Source organism: Pristiophorus japonicus, chromosome 10, assembly GCF_044704955.1.
Source record: "Pristiophorus japonicus isolate sPriJap1 chromosome 10, sPriJap1.hap1, whole genome shotgun sequence".
NCBI classification, from domain to species: Eukaryota; Metazoa; Chordata; class Chondrichthyes; family Pristiophoridae; genus Pristiophorus; species Pristiophorus japonicus.
Window position 1 is genome coordinate 197,418,316 of NC_091986.1, and position 17,097 is coordinate 197,435,412.

Consider the following 17,097-nt stretch of genomic DNA (forward strand, 5'->3'; position numbering starts at 1 on the left):
TATCTATAGAAGCTTTTGCAGTCAGTTTTTATGTTTCCGGCAAGCTTCCTCTCGTACTCTATTTTCCCCCTCTTAATTAAACCCTTTGTCCTCCTCTTCTGAATTATAAATTTCTCCCAGTCCTCAGGTTTGCTGCTTTTTCTGGCCAATTTATATGCCTCTTCCTTGGATTTAACACTATCCTTAATTTCCCTTGTTAGCCACAGTTGAGCCACCTTCCCCATTTTATTTTTTACTCCAGACAGCGATGTACAATTGTTGAAGCTCATCCATGTGATCTTTAAAGGTTTGCCATTGCCTATCCACTGTCAACCCTTTAAGTATCATTTGCCAGTCTAATCTAGCCAATTCGCGCCTCATACCGTCAAAGTTACCTTTCCTTAAGTTCAGGACCCTAGTTTCCGAATTAACTTTGTCACTCTCCATCTTAATAAAGAATTCTACCATATTATGGTCACTCTTCCCCAAAGGGCCTCACACAACAAGATTGCTAATTAGTCCCTTCTCATTACACATCACCTAGTCTAGGATGGCCAGCTCTCTGGTTGGTTCCTCGACATATTGGTCGAGAAAACCATCCCTAATACACTCCAGGAAATCCTCCTCCACCGCATTGCTACCAGTTAGGTTAGCCCAATCAATATGTAGATTAAAGTTGCCCATGATTACTGCTGTACCTTTATTGCACACATCCCTTATTTCTTGTTTGCTGCTGTCCCCTACCTCACTACTACTATTTGCTGACCTGTACACAACTCCCACTAGCGTTTTCTGCCCTTTGGTATTCCGTAGCTCGACCCATGCCGATTCCACATCGTCCAAACTAATGTCCTTCCTTACAATTGCATTAATTTCCTCTTTAACCAGCAACGCCACCCCACCTCCTTTTCCTTTCTGTCTATCCTTCCTAAATGCTGAATACCCTTGGATGTTGAGTTCCCAGCCTTGGTCACTCTGGAGCCATGTTTCCATGATGCCAATCACATCATATCCGTTAACTGCTATCTGCGGAGTTAGTTCGTCCACCTTATTCCGAATACTCCTCGCATTGAGGCACAGAGCCTTCAGGCTTGACTTTTTAAACACACTTTGACCCTTTAGAATTTTGCTGTAAAGTGGCCTTTTTTGTTTTTGCCTTGCGTTTCTCTGCCCTCCACTTTTACTATTCTCCTTTCTATCTTTTGCTTCCGTCTCCCTTTTATTTCCCTCTGTCTCCCTGCATAGGTTCCCATCCCCCTGCCATATTAGTTTAACGCCTCTCAAACAGCACTAGCAAACACTTCCCCCCAGGACATTCATTCCGGTCCTGCCCAGGTGCAGACCGTCCGATTTGTACTGGTCCCACCTCCCCCAGAACCAGTTCCAATGCCCCAGGAATTTGAATCCCTCCCTTCTGCACCCCTGCTCAAGTCACGTATTAACCTGAGCTATCCTGCGATTCCTACTCTGACTAGCACGTGGCACTGGTAGCAATCCTGACGTCCTACTTTTTAAATTTAGCTCCTAGCTCCCTAGATTCATCTCATAGGACCTCATCCCATTTTTTACCTATAACATTGGTACCTATATGTACCACAACAACTGGATGTTCACCCTCCCTTTTTAGAATGTCCTGCACCCACTCCGAGACATCCTTGACCCTTGCACCAGGGAGGCAACATACCATCCTGGAGTCTCGGTTGCGGTCGTTGAAACGTCTATCTATTCCCCTTACAATTGAATCCCCTATCACTATCGCTCTCCCACTCTTTTTCCTGCCCTCCTGTGCAGCAGAGCCACCCACGGTGCCATGAATTTGGCTGCTGCTGCCCTCCCCTGATGAATCATCCCCCTCAACAGTACCCAAAGCGATGTATCTGTTTTGCAGGGGGATGACCACAGGGAACTCCTACACTACCTTCCTTGCACTACTCTTCCTATTGGCCATTCCCTATCTGGCTGTGTACCGTTTACCTGCGGTAAGACCAAAGCGGTAAACGTGCTATTCACGTCATTCTCAGCATCGTGCATGCTCCAGAGTGAATCCACCCGCAGCTGCAGTGCAGCAATGCGGTCCGTCAGGAGCTGGAGGTGGATACACTTCCCGCACACGTCGTCGTCAGGGACATCGGAAGCGTCCCTGACTTCCCATATAGTACAGGAGGAGCATAACACGTGTCCAAGCTCTCCTGCCATGACTTAACTGTTAGATAAACTTAATTTGGCCACAATAATTCTAAAGGTTACTTACTGATATAGAAAAGAAAAAGAAAAAGAAAAACTACTCACCAGAAGAATCCTTGAAATCTGCATTCGAATGAACAGAGTACCTTGACTGTCAGGGGTCATAATTTAACCTAACTGCAATAAACCTATTTTAAGATCCATTACCGGTGATGAAGGTATTTTATCAGCTTCAAATCCTAGTACACAGATACAATGGAGCCAGACTTATCTTAAGACAAGGAAGGGAGAGGAGCTCTTACTTGTACTCATCTGATGCCTCTCCATGCCTTTCATGCACCACTGCTCAAGACAAAGCTCTTACTGAGGGAAGAAATAAGTAAGTGCAGTATTCATTGATTTCTCAGATAACTTCTGTGTGCCGCAAATGACAATGTACAAGCCACGACTTGCTGAAATTGAACCGAGCTTCACCTCTGATATGTATTCTTCTGCACTCACAACTCTTTTCATTCAGGTAAATAGGGAAATGGAAGTCCATTATCCAAAGCAAATACAAACTTCATTGCCCTCCAAGGTCAAGCGAGAAGCTGCGATCACAGCTGAACATTATGAACATCTTGACAAAATAGAAACACTGGTGAAAGAAGTCAACTGAGTCGATTAACAATGTAGTGTAGCAGCACGTTCAGTGTGTGCGGCGAAATGGAGCCGAGAACTCAGTAGAGACGCGGGGGGAAATTTGGACCTCGCTTTGCCTGTTTTTCGAGCGCGGATCGGCTGCACCACACACCAGTGGGGGTCGCGCACAACTGAAATTCCCCAGAGGTCCGTCAGTCGCCACATCGATTTGGACGCTTCTTAGGCATCTCAAGGGCTGGCCTAAATTAAGTGCGGAGCTAATTCGAATATTATAATGAGGGTCCCAACACCGATTTAAGACCATTTGGGAAATTCTTTAATTCAGCCCACGTGACCTCGTTTGATGACCCCACTAACATATCATCCCTTCTCACAGCTTTAATTGTTTCTTTAATAAATATTGCGACCCCCCCCCTCCTTTTTTACTCCCTCTCTATCCCGTCTGAAAACCCTGTAACCAGGAATTTTGAGCTGCCATACCTGCCCTCCTTTCAGCCATGTCTCAGTAAGAGCTATAATATCATACTCCCAAGTGTCAATCTGTGCTCTCAGTGCATCTGCCTTATTTCCTATACTCCTTGCATTGAAGTATATACCATTTAGTATTGCCAAACTCCTCTGTTGTCTATTTTCCAGTCCTTGTTTACTCTGTCTTCCAAATTCACTTTTGACTTCTACTTCTCTGTTGCCCAATTCCAGCTTTGCTTCTCTCCCCACTGAATCTATTCTCCGGTTCCCATCGCTCTGCCAAGCTAGTGTAAACCCTCCCCAACAACACTAGCACAACCTCCCACGAAAATACTGGTCCCGGCTCTGTTGACGTGTGACCCGTCCGGCTTGTACAGGTCCCAACTCTCCCAGAAACGGTCCCAATGCCTCAGGAATCTAAAGCCCTCCCGCCTGCACCATCTCTCCAGCCATGCATTCATCTTCTCTATCCTCTTATTTCTGTACTCACTAGCACGTGGCACCGGCAGTAATCCAGAGATTACTACCTTTGAGGTCCTGCTTTTTAATCTCTCTCCTAGCTTTCTAAACTCTGCCTGCAGGACCTCATCCCTCTTTCTACCAATGTCATTGGTACCAATATGGACCATGACCTCTGGCTGTTCGCCCTCTCCCCCCAGAATGCCCTGCAGCCGCTCATGCTTGGTCCCCATGGAGCCAAATGAAATGATGGCATTATGCTCATTGGCCAGCATCCTCTTCTCAAGAGCTCGGAGCGCCAGGAGTTCTACTTCCTCAGATATATCCATGAAGATTCCTCTGGTTTCAGCCCCTCACCAATACTGCTGTTGCCTTCGACCAATGAGTTCTGCTCTACTGTTCAATCTTGAGAATCATTTGGTTCCGTTCTACTAAAATGTACGTAATGGAACAATCCTCTGGGTTTCGAGAGGCACTCACAGCTAGAATTGTGTATCCTTCAACTGAGCTGTGAATTCAGCACTCTGGGAGGAGCTCCTCAGCCACAGGGATCAGTGATCTTGATCAGGCCAACATCCCCAGCATCAAAGCACTGGCCACACTCGACCAGCTCCGCAGCTCCGTGGGTGGGCCACATTGTCCGCATGCCCAACACAAGACTCCCAAAGCAAGCGCTCTACTCGGAACTCCTACACGGCAATCGAGCCCCAGGTGGGCAGAGGAAACATTTCAAGGATACCCTCAAAGCCTCCCTGATAAAGTGCAATATCCCCACCAACACCGAGGAGTCCCTGCCAAAGACCACCCTAAGTGGAGGAAGAGCATCCTAGAGGGCACTGAGCATCTCGAGTCTCGTCGCCGAGAGCATGCAGAAAACAAGCGCAGGCAGCGGAGGGAGCGTGTGGCAAACCAGTCCCACCCATCCTTTCTTTCAACGACTGTCTGTCCCACCTGTGACAGAGACTGTAATTCCTGTATTGGACTGTACAGTCACCTGAGAACTCACTTTTAGAGTGGAAGCAAGTCTTCCTTGATTTCAAGGGACTGCCTATGATGATGATGGATGAAGACAGTACGTGGCACGACAGAGAAGATTAGGCTTACTGTGCAATGCATGCTATGTGGGTGTGTTGTTCTACTGCCTGGATGTTGTGATACATTGTCACAGGCCTATCATGCTCACATGGCACGTACATAGGCAGTTGCATACCTTCAATTTTAGGTAGCAAATCCAAACACACATTTTTTGATCAGAATGACAGTTCAGAGTGACATCGAGTCTACAGTACAGAAACAGGCTATTCAGCCCAACTGGTCTATGCTGGCATTTATACGCCACACAAGCCTCCTCCCACTTGTTGGAGCAGATTTTTGGACATAATAAAGCCTAGGGGGACACTTGACTAGTATACCAAACATTTGTCCCCCTCGAATGAATTTTGTAAGAGACAATACTGATGCATTATTGTATGCTTGCCTTTACTGGTTATAGGAAGCCTGCCACTTGTTTTTTCTGTGAAAACAGGGAAATTGGGCCTCTTCTTTGTTTATAATGGCCTGTCACAATGCGAGGCTGGCTTATATCAAGAGCCCAGTCTTGAATGGTAATTGTATGAAAAGCTTTGTAAACCTAGTAATATAAGGACTGTTGCTAAGGCACGTGATGTAAAGTGACGTAATTTGTAAGATAAAGGAACCTCGCAGGCGATTTCAAATTGAGAAAGTGGTTCAGCAGGCGTGGGTCTCTAACACTTCTCCCAAAGCTTTGGCTCCGATTTAATAAACCTCTCTTTAAATAGAGTCTCGGAAATATTTTTCCAACACACTCTTCTTCATCTCACCCTATCAGTATATCCCTTTAGTCTTCCTCGTGTGCTTATCTAGCTTTCTCCTAAATGCATCTATGCTATTCACGTCAACTATTCCATGTGGTAGCGAGTGCCACCTTCTAACCACACTTTGGGTAAAGAAATTTCTCCTGAATTCCCTATTTGATTTATTAGGGACTATCTTATATTTATGACCTCTAGTTTTGGACGCCCACACAAGTGGAAACATTTTCTCTATATCTACCCTATCAAATGCTTTCATTATTTTAAAAATCTCTATCAGTCGCTCCTCAGCCTTTTCTTTTCTAGAGAACAGAGCCCCAGCCAGTTCAGCCTTTCCTGATAAGTATATCCTCTCAATTCTGGTTCTCAATCTAGTGAATCTTGTTTTGCACCATCTCCACTGCCTCTATATCCTATGGAGACCAGAACTGCGCGCAGTATTCTTTAGGCTGGATTTTCGGTCTTCTGCCGCCCCTGTTAGCGCCCAGGAAATGTAGTTACTGTTGTAATGTAGGAAACACAGTAGTCGGTTTTCACCCCGCAAGGTCCTACAAACAGCAAAGCAATATATCACCAGATAACCTGTTTTAGAGAGGATCTTTTATATCCGCCTGAGAGGGCAGACATGGCCTTGGTTTAATGGCCCCAAAATTGTGGCCTCGCTGGGTCTGTACGATGTGCGCATGCACCCAGCAAGGCCTCACAAAAACCAATTCTCGACGCGCAATGCGCTCGCACCGAGAACCAGCTTTTCCAAGATTTCTCCGTGCAGATTCTGCACATCCCCAGGAGAAGGACATCTACGGGGCAGAGATTGGATTATTTGCTCAACTCTTGCCCAGCTAATGTCCTTCAAACTTTTACGTCTAGTAAAGCAGGCATATATTCTACTTTTACCAGCGCAACACTTTTAAAACATATAACAATTAAATTTAAACACTTATTTTTATATTAAAAACCCTGTCCTTTAAGGTAAGTTTATTTTTAACCCTATTAAAACACAGTTAAAAAAAATTCCAAAATGTTTTTTTTCTAAAACATTTAATTACATTTAATTTCAATTAATTTTAAATATGTGAGGTGTTTTATTTATTTATTATGCTGTGTTTTGCTGTTTTAGGGGTTTTTCCTCATTGATAGTAATGGGATCTCATACAAACAGAGCTCCCATTTTTAGCAGTGAGAATACTGTGTTGTGATTGGTGGTCCAGGCCTACGTGACTCCAGCATGTATGTACGTACCTGAAAGATATCTCCCCGTGCGCTGCGCAGTGAATCTAGGCCTCCGACCAGAATCCTACATTCCTCCGGGACCACCAAGTACTTTCGGGGATTTTTTTCGGGTCGCAGGCATTCATACAAAGGAAGCCTCCGACCGCAATTTCTGGGCCAATGTCTCCTCTGAAAGATGGCACCTCTGACAGTGCAGCACTCTGTCAGTTATGCACCGAAGTATCAACTGAGATTATTGTGTTTCTATCTCCGTAGTGGGGCTTGAACCCAGAACCTCCTGACTTACCGGTGAGAGTGTTACCACTGAGCCAAGGCTCATATCGATAGGGACAACACAAAGAGGTCACACAGCTTCAGTTAACTACAGCTGTACATAATGTTTACATGTTTTCACCTTCTTTCAGTAAAGCCCCATTTACCACATAGTCAAAGCTATTCTGCTTAGTTGCGTGAGTATTAAATAATAACAACGAACTGACATCTTACGGTAAAACTGATTTTTCAATTTCCTTTAGTTATTTATCTACATTACATTATCTACGTTATGTTTCCTACCTTACAGCAGTGACTACACTTCAAAATGACGTCATTGGCTGTAAAGTGCTTTGGGCGTTCGGTGGTCATGAAAGACGCTATGTAAATGTAAGTCTTTCTTTCTTTATCTCGGTCTAGTTCAATGCTTTAAAAATGGAAGCATCTCAGAGATACCTAATTCTGTGTTGTTGCAGTACCAATAGCCCTTGAGAGCAGATTGCATGCATTAGGAATAGAGGGTTTGACAGGCGCACAGTCATTTAATTAGCGCACGTGAGCACATTAAAATGAAAGAAATCTTGCGCATGCGTAGCGAAAGCGATGTCGGCAATTTTTCAAATGTCAGGGATTTCATTTAATTCCCCTGAGGATGGGAGGGGGAGGAGGATGGGTAACAAAGTTGTTGTTGTTCTGACGACATAGGCGAAAACTCCATTACTATTTTATGTAAACAAAATAGACCTGCGTGCTCTTGCCCAACATTTCTGGTTGATGCCAGCCTGTGGTGTGCAGTTCGCCAGACTTTTGCCAATGATGGTAGGCTCTGGCGAAGATGACAGGATGTCGAAATAACACGAGAAGTCAATATATCAGAAAACAGTTCGCTGACACAGACAGCCAATTAAGGATTATACTCTCCTTTCTCTGTTGTTTTTTAAGCCCTTTCCTTCCCGTCATTATTTTTTTTCCTTCAGGAAGTCGCGGCTATAAATCACGAAAAAATCTCATTTGTCTTGCAAAAGGTCAGGTCTTAAACTATCAGGCAGCTGAGAATATAAATCAGATTTGAGAGACAAAACTTAACAATCTCAAAAGCCAATGTGATGAGCAGCGTCAATATAAATGCATAAAATTGACCAGTAACCATGTTTATTGATATAGAAAATGGCAATGGTCAGGATCATAGAAACATAAAAACATAGAAAATAGGTGGAGGAGTAGGCCATTCGGCCCTTCGAGCCTACACCACTATTCAATAAGATCATGGTTGATCATTCACCTCAGTACCTCTTTCCTACTTTCTCTCCATACCACTTGATCCCTTTAGCCATAAGGGCCATATCTAACTCCCTCTTAAATATATCCAATGAACTGGCATCAGCAACTCTCTGTGGTAGGGAATTCCACAGGTTAACAACTCTCTGAGTGAAGAAGTTTCTCCTCATCTCAGTCCTAAATGGCTTACCCCTTATCCTTAGACTGTGTCCCCTGGTTCTGGACTTCCCCAACATCGGCAACATTCTTCCTGCATCTAACCTGTCCAGTCCCATCAGAATTTTATATGTTTCTATGAGATCCCCTCTCATCCTTCTAAACGCCAGTGAATACAGGCCCAATCGATCCAGTCTCTCCTCATATGTCAGTCCTGCCATCCCGGGAATCAGTCTGGTGAAACTTCACTGCACTCCCTCAATAACAAGAATGTCCTTCCTCAGATTAGGAGACCAAAACTGAACACAATATTGCAGGTGAGACTCACTAAGGCCCTGTACAATTGCAGTAAGACCTCCCTGCTCCTATAGTCAAATCCCCTAGCTATGAAGGCCAACATACCATTTGCCTTCTTCACCACCTGCTGTACCTGCATGCCAACTTTCAATGAATGATGTACCATGACACCCAGGTCTCGTTGCACCTCCCCTTTTCCTAATCTGCCGCCATTCAGATAATATCTACCTTTGTGTTTTTGCCCCCAAAGTGGATAACCTCACATTTATCCACATTATACTGCATCTGCCATGCATTTGCCCACTCACCTAACCTATCCAATTCACTCTGCAACCTCTTAGCGTCCTCCTCACAGCTCACACCACCACCCAGCTTAGTGTCATCCGCAAACTTGGAGATATTACACGCAATTCCTTCATCTAAATCATTAATGTATCATCCTCCTTGGGGTGGGATTTCAGCAGGGCAGTATGCCCATGCGCCCTCCATGTCTGACCCCAGGTTCTTACCCGTTTCCGTGGATCAGGACCCATTAGTGATATAGGTTTCCAGCGCGATTCTCACCGGCAAGAGGACGACCATCAGTATCAGTGTCAGGATCGACACTATTGGAGTACCAGAAGATCCAAGGGAAGGGAGGGAGGGAGGGAGGGAGGGAGGGAGGAAGGAAGGAAGGGGGCCCTGAGACGCGGTAGTAAGGGTGGTGGAGAGTAGGAAAAATCCACTTGGCCCCCTCAACCCCAGCTGCCAGTCACACGTGGCTGATGGGGAAGGAGCAGGCAGTGACATTCCCAGCAGGGGCAGAGAGGAGGTAATGGCTGGAAAGCCAATGAAACCGGGTCTCATTTCAATAATTTGGGTGAACTGCTGGTATCTGTTACAACTCCACAGACAGTTCATAGAATCATAGAATCATAGAATGGTTACAGCACAAAAAGAGGCCACACGGCCCGTCGAGCCCATGCCTCTCTGCTCTCTGCTAGTCCCACTCCTCTGCCCTTTCCCCGTATTTCCTCAAATGTTTTTCCTTCAGGTACCTATCCAATTCCCTTTTGAAAGCCATGACTGAATCTACCTCCACCACCCTTTCAGACAGTGCATTCCAGATCCTAACCACTCGCTATATAAAAAAGTTTCTCCTCATGTCGCCTTTGGTTCTTCCGCCAATCTGTGTCCTCTGGTCCTCGACCCTTCCCCCACTGGGAACAGTTTCTCGCTATCTACTCTGTCTAGACCCCTCATGATTTTGAACATCTCTATCAAATCTCCTCTCAATCTTCTCTGCTCTAAGGTGAACAACCCCAGCTTCTCCAGTCTATCTACATAACTGAAGTCTTTCACCCCTGGAATCATTCTCATAAAATCTTTCTGCACTCTCGCTAAGGCCTTCACATCCTTCCTAAAGTGCGGTGCCCAGAATTGGACACAATACTCCAGTTGAGGCCGAACCAGTATTTTATACAGGTTCCTCACTATCTCCAAAAATGAATTTCGGGTCGTTTGCCTCACGAGCTAGGCCGAATCCATGTCTGGAAACGTGAGCATAGCAGATATGAATCCCTCTCCATTTAAAGCTGCCCAATTTCACAGAAGCATCCTAAAACAGACCCTCATTAGCATAGGAAAGGGACCTAATGTCTGCTTCAGGCAGCTGAAATATGACATGACCTATTTTCTGGTCAGATTTTGTTCAGGCGTCTTTGGGGCGCAGGATATTCATTCCCCCAATTGGGCCTTGTTATTCCTGATTTATGCCCATACAACAGGCACAATCAGGTCCAATTTCTGTGGTTCTAACTGATGAGAATTGACTCACAGAGCTGAATTTGTTTTTATTGGAAAAAAAGAAGATTAAGGGGCGACGCGACACAAGCCTTTAAAATATTGAGAGGAATAGATTGCGTGGGCTGTTTGACTTAGATTGTGAGCACAGAACTAGAGGGCACAGATTTAAAAATGACAAACCTGAAGTGAGATTAGAATAACAAAACTGTGGAACAGGCTACCTTCGATGCAGCGGAGATTGCATCAATTAACTCCTTCATAGAAAGACTGAATATGTAGTCAGGAATAGGCGTGACTGCAAGTTACAGGACAACTGATTAGAGTTGATCAAACAGTGAGGTAAGGGAGAGAGGGCATTGTCTAAGGAGGGCAGCAGGCAATGAATGAATAGTTGAGGTGTGAGGATGGATGAATGTCCTGCTATTTTGAAGACAGAGCAGATTTTGTACAGAGCTTTCTCTCAGGAGATTAATGGATTAGGATGAACCTCGAGAAGGAACTTGGTCTAAAGAGAAAGCAGGATTTATGGATTGAATGTCCTTTAAACTATCCATGTTTTCTTATATTCTTAATGCATTTGGGCGAAGGTTTTATATTTTTCATTATTGATTTAAATGTAAATTCCAACAAGAGAGAATCTAATCATCACCCCTTGACATTCAACGGTATTACCATTGCTGAATCCCCACCTTCAATATCCTGGGGGTCACCATTGACCAGAAACTTAACTGGACCAGCCACATAAATAATGTGGCTACAAGAGCAGGCCAGAGGCTGGGTATTCTGCGGTAAGTGTCTCAGCTCCTGACTCCCCAAAGCCTTTCCACCATTTACAAGGTACAAGTCAGGAGTGTGATGGAATACTCTCCACTTGCCTGGATGAGTGCAGCTCCAACAACAGTCAAGAAGCTCGATACCATCCAGGACAAAGCAACCTACTTGATTGGCACCCCGCCCACCACCTTAAACATTCACTCCCTCCACCACTGATGTACCGTGGCTGCAGTGTGTACCATCTACAAGATGCACTGCAGCAACTCGCCAAGACTTCTTCGACAGCACCTCCCAAATCTCTACTGCTTAGAAGGACAAGGGCAGCAGGTGCATGGGAACACCACCACCTCCAAGTTTCCCTCCAAGTCACACACCATCCTGACTTGGAAATATATCATCGTTGCTGGGTCAAACTCCTGGAACTCCCTCCCTAACAATACTGTAGGAGTACCTTCACCACACGGACTGCAAGGGCTCAAGAAGGCAGCTCACTATCACCTTCTCAAGAGCAATTAGGGATGGGCCTTAAATGTTGGCCTTGCCAGCAACGCCCACATCCCAGGAACAAATAAAATGAAATGAACAACAATGTAAATGACATCTCCCTTTCCCCAATTATTTTCTTCCCTTTTCCTACTCTGCCCATGCACCAGTCAAAGGTCAGAGAGTGTAGCCATACAGTGTGTGTCCAAGCTTCTGGCAGGGTCTCTCCCCCTCAGGAGTTTACTCCTGTTGAGGGTCACTTAGACTTTGAGTCTCACAGAGATAGGCTAGTGTCGGGAATCACGTTCATGAACTCTTACTCTACCAATACATTATCTTTACTACACTTAGGGCAATGGTGTGAAAAAATTACATTGAACACGCTGCTTCACTCAAATTGTTCATATTGGCCCGATTGTACCACCCCTACATAGTGAGCTCCCAATTTCATGTCCAACTCCAGGGACTTGAGCACATAAATCTAGGCTGACACTCCAGTGCAGTGCTGAAGGAGTGCTGCACTGTTGGAGGTGCCGCTTTTCGGATGACACGTTAAACCAAGGCCCCATCTGCCCTCCCGGATGGACGTAAAAGATCCCATGGCACTATTTTGAAGAAGAGCAGGGGAGCTATCTCAATGTCTTGGCCAATATTTATCCCTCAATCAACATAACAAAAGCAGTTTATCTGATCATTATCACATTGCTGTTTGTGGGAGCTGGCTGTGCTCAACTTCGCTGTCATGTTTACCACATTACAACTGTGACTACACTCCAAAAGTGCTTCATTGGCTGTAAAGCGCTTTGAGACTTCTGGTGGTCGTGAAAGGCTCTATATAAATGCAAATATTTATTTCATTTCTTTCTTTCAAAACTACCCTAAGTTGAGCCCCACATTAAGGGCCCAAGTTTCCACATGATTTGCGCCTGATTTTTAGGAGCAACTGGTGGAGAACGGACTATCTTAGAAATCGCAATTCTCCACATTTTTTTTTCTGCAGTTCTAGTCAGGTAGAACAGTTCCACTTTGGAACAGAATTTTTTCTTCAAAAGGGGGCGTGTCCGGCCACTGACGCCTGATTTCAAAGTTTCCACAGTGAAAACGTACTCCAAACTAACTTAGAATGGAGCAAGTGAAGATTTTTGTAGAACTGAAAAAACCTGTTCTACACATTAAAAAATCAGGCGCAGGTTACAAATTAGGCGTCCAGAACGAGGTGGGGTGGGGGGGGGGGGGCGGGGAAGGGAAGTCATTAAATTCTACAATAAATCCTTATTTATACTTCTACAAATATTATACAAATAAATCCAACCTGAATAAACATTTATAAGCAAAGAAAAGATTAAATAAACCATCTTCCTACCTGTGTGAAAGTGCTTCAGGCACGGAGAATGCTGCAGGCGTTTGTTCCCGCGGGGGGGTGGGGGGAAGTAGACAGTGAGAAGGCTGCAAGTGCTGATGTGCTGATGGCAATGTGCTTTTATTAAAAAATGTTCAAAAATTAAACAGCTACAAAGAACTACAAAAATGGCCGAGTGCCAATGTTTTTTTCACACTGAGCATGCGCGAACGCTCCAACGCGCACGCGCAGCATGCCGGCAGAAAAAAAAATAATTTAAATAGTTCCCGCCCCCTCCCACTTACAAAATCGGCGCGAGTGTAGGCTCCGCCCCCCTGGGCGCCGCGCCAGGCAGACAAGGAGCTGCAGGGCGCTCCAGAATTGCGAGTTTTTTTTTAGGCGCCATTTTAGGCGCGAAAAACGGGCGCCCAGCTCGGAGGGGCGCCCGTTTTTTATCGTGTGGAAACTTGGGCCCTAAGAGTCTTCAGAAATTTCTCTCCACTCTCTCATTCTACTATATATATATTGGAAGTGAATGTTTATGCTCATCAAGGTGAGGAATATGTTTCCACAGTTTGAACATTAAAAACATTAAGATAAGATTTACCACAGCCAGATGCAGTCTAAAACGTTCCAAATCTGCCTCAACACCCACCACAGAAGCATACCGCCAACTGAAGCAACGTGAATTGTTCCATTTCTCACACCAGAAATCCTCGGACCTCTCTGTGTGAGCTTGTCAATTAGTTCTGAATTATGGATAGTTTTGTGCTTTGGATGTGCTTGCGTTGGAACTAGGTTGAGGCTGTCAAGCGGACTTCATGCAGGATCCACAGAGCCATTAGATAAAACAAACTTTCAACCAACTATATGTTCCTGTCAACGAATCAGTCCAGAAATGTCTCTATTTAATTCTAAAACACTTCCCACACTATTCAATCTCCAGCTCTAATTATTGAGGTTCACAACAACTTTTATATTTATCAGGACTCAACCAGAGCTGCCTTCCTTACTGAATTGCACTTTAGAAAATCTGAGCAACCTTGAATTGACAGCAGCAAATTAAGCCCCCTGCTGAGGTCAGTGTCACTTTGATTTCTGAAGAGAATTCTTGCTTCAGTTCCATCTGTGGGCTGGCCACACATTCCTCACTAATCTCTTGGGAGAATCCTTTCTTTTCCGAAATAACGTAGATGAAATAATTCTATTTTTTTGTTTTAGAATCGTTTGGCAGCGTGAAGTTGTACTTGCAGTTAAAATATTGAGGCCATTGGGATTTAAGCATAGAAGGTAATTGGAACTAACCAATAAGGCCTGTGGTCAGGTGCAAAAAACATATAGGGACAGAGCAGGGCAGGGAGATCGTACATCTACGTTTTGTAATAGACTGTGTTCATATTGCCCGAAAATCCACGGGCAGCAGTCCTGGCGATTGCACTGAAATCGTGTCCACTGGTTAATCATAGAATCATAGAAATTTACAGCATGGAAGGAGGCCATTTCGGCCCATCGTGTCAGTGCTGGCCACCAAAGAGCTATCCAGCCTAATCCTATTCTCCAGCCCTTGGTCCATAGCCTCATAGGCTACAACACTTCAAATGCACATCCAAGTACTTCATAAATATGGTGAAGGTTTCTGCCTCCACCACCCTTTCAGGCAGTGAGTTCCAGATCCCCACCACCTTCTGGATGAAAATAATTCCCCTCAAAGCCTCCTACCAATTACTTTAAATCTATGCCCCCTGGTTGTTCAGCACTCTGCTAAGGGAAATAGGCCTTTTCTATCCACTCTATCTAGGCCCCTCATAATTTTATACATCTCAATTAGGTCTCCCCTCAGTCTCCTGTGTGCCAATGAAAACAAACCCAGCCTATCCAATCTTTCCTCATAGCTAAAATTCTCCAGTCCTGGCAACATGCTCGTAGATCTCCTCTGTACCCTCTCGAGTGTAATCACATCTTTCCTGCAATGTGGTGACCAGAACTGTACGCAGTACTCCAGCTGTGGCCTAACCAATGTTTTATACAGTTCAAGCATAACCTCCCTGCTCTTGTATTCAAGGCCTTGACTAAATGTTCGCTCTAAATTGTCTTTGTTGTGAGTGGCCTGTTTATTTCAATGCATAGTCCCTTTAATTTCTGCGCATGCGAGGTATTTCCAGCGGAGAAGCTTGTGGGCGGCCTGTGCGGGACCTCGCAGATTATCGCATGGCCGCACATGCGCGCAGCTTAGAGGGGGCGTTGGTGCTCACGTCATTCAACATTGACCAATGCCAGAGTTTGTAGGGTCAGTGGGACGGCACCTTATTTACATGGAACTGACAGCCACAAGAACCACTTGGGGCGCAGCTTTGCTATCCACCTGCGCCCGTGCCGGTGGGAATTTGGCTGACTGCCTGCCTGTGGCAGGGCCGCTTGCCCAGGCACCAACGCAATCCCAGGCAATGCTCAAATTCACAGACATTCATCAGCTGTTTCTCTACTGAAGCCAACAGAACACAACTGCCCAATTTTACCTCTGCCAAAACAGCCAAGTTAAGCTCGTAATACTCATTAAACATATGTGTAGTTATACTTGTACAAATCCATTCCGTAAGATAACACTCTGCTTGGGCCTGGTTGCTGCTTGCTTTCTTGATCCCTTGAAGTGGGCGTATAATCCTTTTCTTCTGATTCTACTGTTCCTCAGCATTTAGCAGAAGGTCAGAGTCTTAAGGTGCAAAGATCAGAGAAGGTCCCATGGGGAAGGCAGGCCTGATTATGCTGGACAATGCTTCCTTACAAAACCAAGAATTTGCGATGTATTTGCTTAACCCACTGAATTCCAAAATTAGCTCTTAATATTGCTTCAATGCTGGGGACCATAGCAACAATAATCATACTGCATCAACCTCCAGGGAAGTACATCTGTAGGTCAAAGAGCCAAAAGACTCATGACTACCCATTATACCACCCTCACCTATCACCCCTTGCCTTACCAACCACCATCCGATCCCCATTCTTTAGTGCGTTGACTTCAAAACTCTCGTTGTCACGTACAAACACTTTCATGGCCTTAATCAACCATGAAAGGATTTCTAAGAAGCTGATTTCAGAATCAATGCATGACACAGAATTTTACAGCACAGAAATTGAGGACTGAATTTTCCGGGGGGGCCAGCGGGCGCGATTCGTGGCGGAACATGTAGGAAAGTGTTGTTTTTTCCCCAACAGGTCGAGACCCCGCTGTGAACCGGCCACCGTGCGCCTTTCCCCGATGCACTGAACAGACCTGACAGGCAGCGGCAGGGGGCCCCAATTCAGATCATTATGACCTTGTTTAGAGATGATTACGAACACATTTGAGCTCAGCTTTAGGGTTTACGTGCTCGCTCACGGGGTCCTTGCTGCTCGGGGCTGTCAAGCTGTGGCTGGAGTTCAGTGGCCATTGAAACAACTGTTGAGTTAACAGCTACCAATGTAAAGTAAAAACAGAGATATATTCCTTCAGCCACAAGCTCTTCCTCACTGCATTCCCACAACAGATTCGCCACGCTGCAAGTCTTTACATAAGTCTGCATTCAGCCTGACGTTATTATTGCTCTCACCATTGACAGATTGCTTTTGTCATCTCTACTTCACCTGCCATCTATTCCATCATCATCAGTGCCCTTGAAACTCTCTCACCTTGATCCTCAGAATCGGACCATGATCAGCCCCAACACCGGCATCACCAGGCACACCAGCAGCACCAACAACAACACCAACCTTCTCCACAATCAACTGATGCTGCACAGGACACAGGGCGTCAGCACCCGGCAACATTGCTGCCCGGGAGGCCAGGGATGGCCTCATCATGGCCACATTTACTTCATTTGATAATGTACACCGTGGCTGCCACATGATGCACCAGGATGGCACCGCCAATACCATAAAGCATCTCTACAATGACCAAGC